The sequence below is a fragment of the Tupaia chinensis genome, unplaced genomic scaffold (assembly GCF_000334495.1).
Source record: "Tupaia chinensis unplaced genomic scaffold, TupChi_1.0 Scaffold000516_1, whole genome shotgun sequence".
NCBI lineage: Eukaryota > Metazoa > Chordata > Mammalia > Scandentia > Tupaiidae > Tupaia > Tupaia belangeri.
This window is the reverse complement of record NW_006160029.1, coordinates 113,041-119,014: the sequence shown is the minus strand read 5'-3', so window position 1 is coordinate 119,014 and position 5,974 is coordinate 113,041. Positions and strand designations below refer to the sequence as shown.

The window sequence follows — 5,974 nt, the reverse complement described above, 5'->3', positions numbered from 1 at the left end:
TTATTTATTATTCTTTTGTTCTAAGAAGCAGGGGAGAATATAGGAGAAAGAATAGGAGAAGGAATATTAGTCAGAGGTCTCCAGAGAAACATGACCAACAGCCTCTCTGTCCATCTCTCTTAAATGCATGTGCATGTATAGGTGCGCACATGCGCGTGCACAAATACACACGTTTATCATAAGGACTTGACTTTATACGTTTACAAAGACTGAAAAGTCCCAAGATTTGCAATCCAAAGACCAGAGAGCCAAGAAATCTGATGGGAAAGTCACAGTCTGAGTCCAAAGGCAGGATAAATACTGTATGTTCACTAGTTTGAAGACCATCAAACAGAGAGGGCAAATTTTCTCTTGTTCAGCCATTTCCCAGTCAGGTCCTTCAGTGGATCAAATGAAGCCCACTCACACTGGAGATGCACTCTGCTTTGTGAAATCTACAATTCAAGTGTCAATCATATCCAGAAATATCCTCAAGGACATACCCAGTATAATGTTTAACTAAATTTCTGGGTACCCCATGGACGGCTCAAGTTGACACATAAAATAATCATCATGAGGGCATAGAAAAGAGCCAAGAAAGATGGTAGGATTTGGAAACTTGATTAGAGTGAAAGACTAGATGAAAATATTGCTTTAAAGGGGCAGCAGAAAAAACTTCCTAGAAGGCAGAGTTTGCACCTTTGTTTCCCCAATAGTTAGAAATAACTTAATCCTAAATATTTTCTGTGAGTGTGCTGAGAGTTAAAAGTCATTAGGAGAATATTTCTATGTCAACACAACATGGGACAGACATGGTGTATATGGCAGAGGAGTCTCCAAGCAAAGCAGACCATGTCACCCCCAAGTGTCTTCACTTAGTCACAGAGCAGGATTTTCAGGAGTCCAAAGTGCAAGCTTATATATTTTGCAGTGAGAGTGAGGGGCCTAGTTGTCTGTATATTTTACTTAAAATATTAGAAGAAAACGGTTAGTCTAATTTTAAAACAAGTGTATGTGTGTGTGTCTATATAAACCACTGAATCTTTTTTTTTTTTGAGAGAGATTTTTTGCTATAGGGTGCATGCGCTTGCTAGAGAGAGAAAGAGAGAGAGAGAGAGAGAGAGAGAAGAAATCACCCCCCTGGGGGAATGGCCACACCATAATCTCTTCTCCTCTACTCCATGGAAATCTTTAGTAAAAGACGAAAGATTTATGCGATCTGAAGAGAAACCAGAGTATGTCTTCTCCTCTACTCTCCTCTTGGGATTGTGGGCATGCATGCACACATGCCTGGCATGAGTTTTAGGTCTGGCATTTGAACCACAGTTGACTAGGTGGGAGTTCAGCAATGTAACCATTATGCCATCTGCTAGTCCCTGAATCTATTTAAAGAATTGTCTTATTTAATTTTATTAATTATTATTACTATTATTATTATTATTTAATTTAACCAGAGAGAGAAAGTGAGAAAGCAAGACACTATGTCCAGGGCTCAAATTGCCATCGGCCATGTGGGAGTCCTGCTCCTTAACCACTATGCCACCTGCCAGCCCCAAAACCACTGAATCTTAATCTTAATCCACAGTACTCAAAAGTGTTTATTTGTTGCCAAGGGGAGACTTAGTGATAATAAACTCATGATTGTGAATTTAGACACATAGTGTGAGCTTCTAGAGAATAGACATTGGTCCGAACACCAATCACATGCTTGTAAATGGCAGAGGTGCCCAAAGTATGGAAATTGAATCCAGCATTTAAGGTAGTACCTGTGCTGACTAGCAAGGCCTTCGTCTCAGTCTCACAAATGCCTTATGTGTTACTTACCTACTCTTTGAAAAATACTCTTTTTGGCACAACTAAGTTTTCTTTTAACACCAACCTCAGTGGAAAATAAAATATTTGCTGCTAATCTTTCCTCACTGGCTCATCAGGCATCCTTCCTCCCTCCTGTTTATTTTAATGATGGTTATTTGTGCAACATTAACACCATCATAATTAGTGCTATACATAGAACTCTATAGGAAATGTTTTGTTTTTCCAGTTCCCAAGTAACAAGATCTCCCCAATGAGCTTTATTGTAGAGTTTCTACTTGATTTTGTTTAGTTTTATTTTGACTAGGGAGTGGGGGAGTTTCCCTCATATATTCTTATAGGCATGTATTGGAGGTAAAATGCCTCCTTCTCTCCTTTGCCTCTGTTCGTCAATCACCCAGAATATTTAGGGTCTTTTCCTATAAAATCATTAAAGGATGCGGGACAGAGAATGTTGTTGCTGCTTCTCCAACATTTCAGGTCTAATCAGGTTCTCTGCTCGAACTTTTCTCCAATTCCCACAAATGCGCCTAGTTTCCTTCTCACCTGAAGGTCAACCCCAAACGGGGCAAACAGTCAGTCAGGGCTGGGTTCAGTACATAGTAGTGCCTCGACAGCAATACTTACCGTCTTTGCTTGAAAAAATAACCTCTCTTCCTTATCACTATGAACCATGAATTTACTTTAAAAAACTTAATGTGTTATAATCACTATTTATAGATTCAGCTAACTCTAGAAGTGCACCCTATGGTTTTGTCAGGGGACATGGTTCTTTGGATAAGAGTCAAATTATTGTGCTGTTATTTTTAGTCTTGTCTCAATGATTTTTTTTCCTCTATAGAGTGCATGTCTCACCTGAGACAGCAAGAAAGAGAAATAACACTCCCCTCCCCAAAGGGAATGGTCACACCACAAATCCTCCTACCCTTTTGGGCATGCAAACCCATGTACCCAGTGTGATTTTCAAGCTACTGGGTCTAGAACTCAAACCACACAACCTGCCATGTGGGATCCAGAACTTTAATCTCCATGCCACCTGCTGGCCCATGATTTGATGATTATTATTGTACATTTAGTCATTTAGATCTTCCTCATTCTCATTTTGATTCTCACTCAAATCCTGTTTTCATTTTGATTGATCTCCATTCCACTCTACTGGTGACCCCAACATGTGACAGCCCCTGACACTAGCTACAGGCTAATCTCTAGTGAGCTTTGTTCTGGATAAGTGGGGATGAGAAATATAGACCCACAGTTTCTCTGAGATTTTAAGGAGTAAGATACTAAAGCTAAGGAGAATTCCTAAAATATTTTTCTACTGTTTTCTATGTAAACCATTAACGTTGTATTTTGAACTTAAGGATTTTTTTTTTATTAACAGTATTATGAAATACTTTCAAATATTAAAGTTTTCTCAGTTACTCCGAAAATATGTTTTAGGATTTATTATTTTATTCTAGGATCTACTTAAATTTTATTCACTGTATTTAGTTGTTATGCATCTGTTTGTTTCTTTTTCATGATGCTTGTTTTTCATGTCATTTGCTTTCTACTGACCTTCTTTAATGTCCATTATCCTTAGAAAACAGACCATATTCTGTCCCCACTACTCTTGCTGCTTGCTTTTCTCATCTCTGTTGCTACTCTAGAGTCTTCATCATCATTAACCATTCACATCCCTCTAAGAGCTGTTTTAGTATCTGGTAATATAGCTGTATAAACATTATACCATGGCTGCCATTTTCTTCAGAGAACATGGGATAAAGGGGAAAGTTTGGATATAGACACTTAAATTCACAAATACAAACAAATAGATACACACATATGAGACCCTTCTATCCACTGGGATCTCTGTCCTAGAATTTTTATGATCAGACTAGGATCCTTGGACAGAGAAATAGAATCTCCCATAGTTGCTAAAGGTTGTACTTCATTTTAGTCCATTTTTGCTGCTAATAACAGAAATAGGTAACCATGGGTAACTTACAAAAAATAGAGGTTTATTTAGCTCACAGTTTTGGAGGTCTAAGGATAAGGGGCTACATCTGAAGAGAGTCCTCTTATTGATTAGGACTCTGCAGGGTCCCAAGGTGAGCAGGGCATCTAATGGCAAGATAAAACAAAAGCAGAATGTATGTATGTTCATTTCTGCTCTTATAAAACTACAAGGAGTCAATTATTATATGATCTCATCCAGTCCCAATCATCTCTTTTTTGTATTATTATTATTACTTTAATTTAATATTATTTATTTTAATTTGGCATAGGGCACGTGTGTTCACCAGAGAAAGACAGAGAAAGAGAAAATGAGAGAGAGCACGTGTGTTCACCAGAGAAAGACAGAGAAAAAGAAAATGAGAAGCAAGCTGCCAAGTCTAAGACTCAAACCATAGTCAGCCATGTTGGAGTACAGTACCTTAACCACCTAACCACTTATTAACCCCCAACACCTCTTAAAGACCCCGCCTTTCAACACTGTAATGAGATAAGTCTTCACTCTCTTAATTCCATCACAATAAGAAATTTCAATGCATAAATTTTGGAGGACACATTTAACCTTAACATTCTAACCCTGGTCCCCAAAATTGATGTCCTTCCTATGTACAAAATACATCTATCTCATCCTGATGATTCTAAAAGTCTTAACTCATTCTAACACCAACTCAAAAGTTCAAAATACATCTATTTGCCTGAGAAATAAAATAAATTGCATGCTTTCAAAATACAGTGGCAGGAGAGGCATAGAGTAGATATTCTTATCCCATAGAAGGGAGGAAGAGAAGACCTCAAACAAGTCCAAAACAAGAGGGCAGACATTACATTTTAAAGTTTAGGAACAGTCATTCTACTCCATATGCCACATTTTTCTTTTCTTTTCTATTTGAGAAGAATTTTTGCTACAGGGCACAAGTGCTCACCAAAGAGAGAGAAAAAGAGAAATCACCCCTCTGCTCCAGGGGAAATGGCCATGCTGCAATCCCTTCTTTTCCATTCTCTTATCAGGATTTTGGGTACACACACATGCCCAGTGTGAGTTTTAAGCCTCTGGGTCCAGGATTCGAACCACAGTCAACTACATGGGAATCTAGTGACAGAACCATTATATCACTTTTTTTTTTTTATTTTTTAAAGAGTTTTTGCTATAGGATGTATGCACTTACTGGAGAGACAGAGAGAAACAGAAAGCCAGAAAGCGAGAAATCACCCCTCTGTGGGGTGGGGAGGAAGGCCCATGCCACAATTCCTTCCTGTCTCAGGATTTTAGACATGCGCGCACATGCTCTTGGTGTGAGTTTTAAGCTTCCATGTCTGGGACTTGAACCACAGTGGATTATGTGGGCATCTAGCAATGTAACCATTATACCATCTGCTGGTGCCCATGTGCCACATTATCTATGCAAAAATGCATCATGACTTTTCCAATAATGCAAAACATGAGGGATACGAAAACATTGGAACACCTTACTCTCATTGCTTTGCAGACTGTCTGTGCTCCAGCTTTCTCTTTCTGGATTCTTGTGCTCACAGTTCTCCCAGACTGGTGTTATACACTGTTAGCTCTACAGTTCTGGTATCTTGAGAGCAGCTCTGTCCCTGTGGCTCCATTAGGCATTGCCCTGGTAGGGGTCTTCTGTGCTGACACTGTCCCTGACAAGTCTTTGTCTAGATACTCTGGATGTTTGAAATAGCCTATTAAATCTAGTTGGTGGCTGCCATACTTCCACAGGTCTTGAATTCTCTGAGCCTGTATGGTTACTTTCACATACATCCCACTGATGTCTGCCATTTGCACATTCTGGAGTGCTGAGTGAAATGTCAGCCTTCATGGAAGGTTAAGTTGCACCTGGATCTACTTGAACCATCACCAGGGCCATGGAATGCTGAACCAAGATATGGGAACAGAGTCTTAAGGTAGAAAAGAGCAGAACTGGGACCAGCAGTTAACATAATGGCTATGTCACTGAACTCCAATGTAGCCGACAGCAGTTTGAGTCCTGGACCCAGTGGCTTAAACTCATACTGGGCTTGTGTGCATGCATGCCCAAGATCCCAAGAGGAGAATGGAGGAGAAGGGTTTGCGGTGTGGCCATCCCCCCTGGGGGATGATTTCTTGCTTTCTATCTCTCTCTCTCTCTGTCTTTCTGGCGAGCACATGTGCCCTATAGCAAAATCTACTCAAAAA

At 39.6% G+C, this 5,974-nt stretch overlaps 1 pseudogene; it reads right to left on the bottom strand.

The window, feature by feature from the left end:
• Positions 1 to 1,112: 1,112 nt before the first annotated feature.
• LOC114009323 (uncharacterized) lies at positions 1,113 to 1,218 on the bottom strand (annotated as a pseudogene).
• Between the last annotated feature and the right edge of the window lie 4,756 nt (positions 1,219 to 5,974).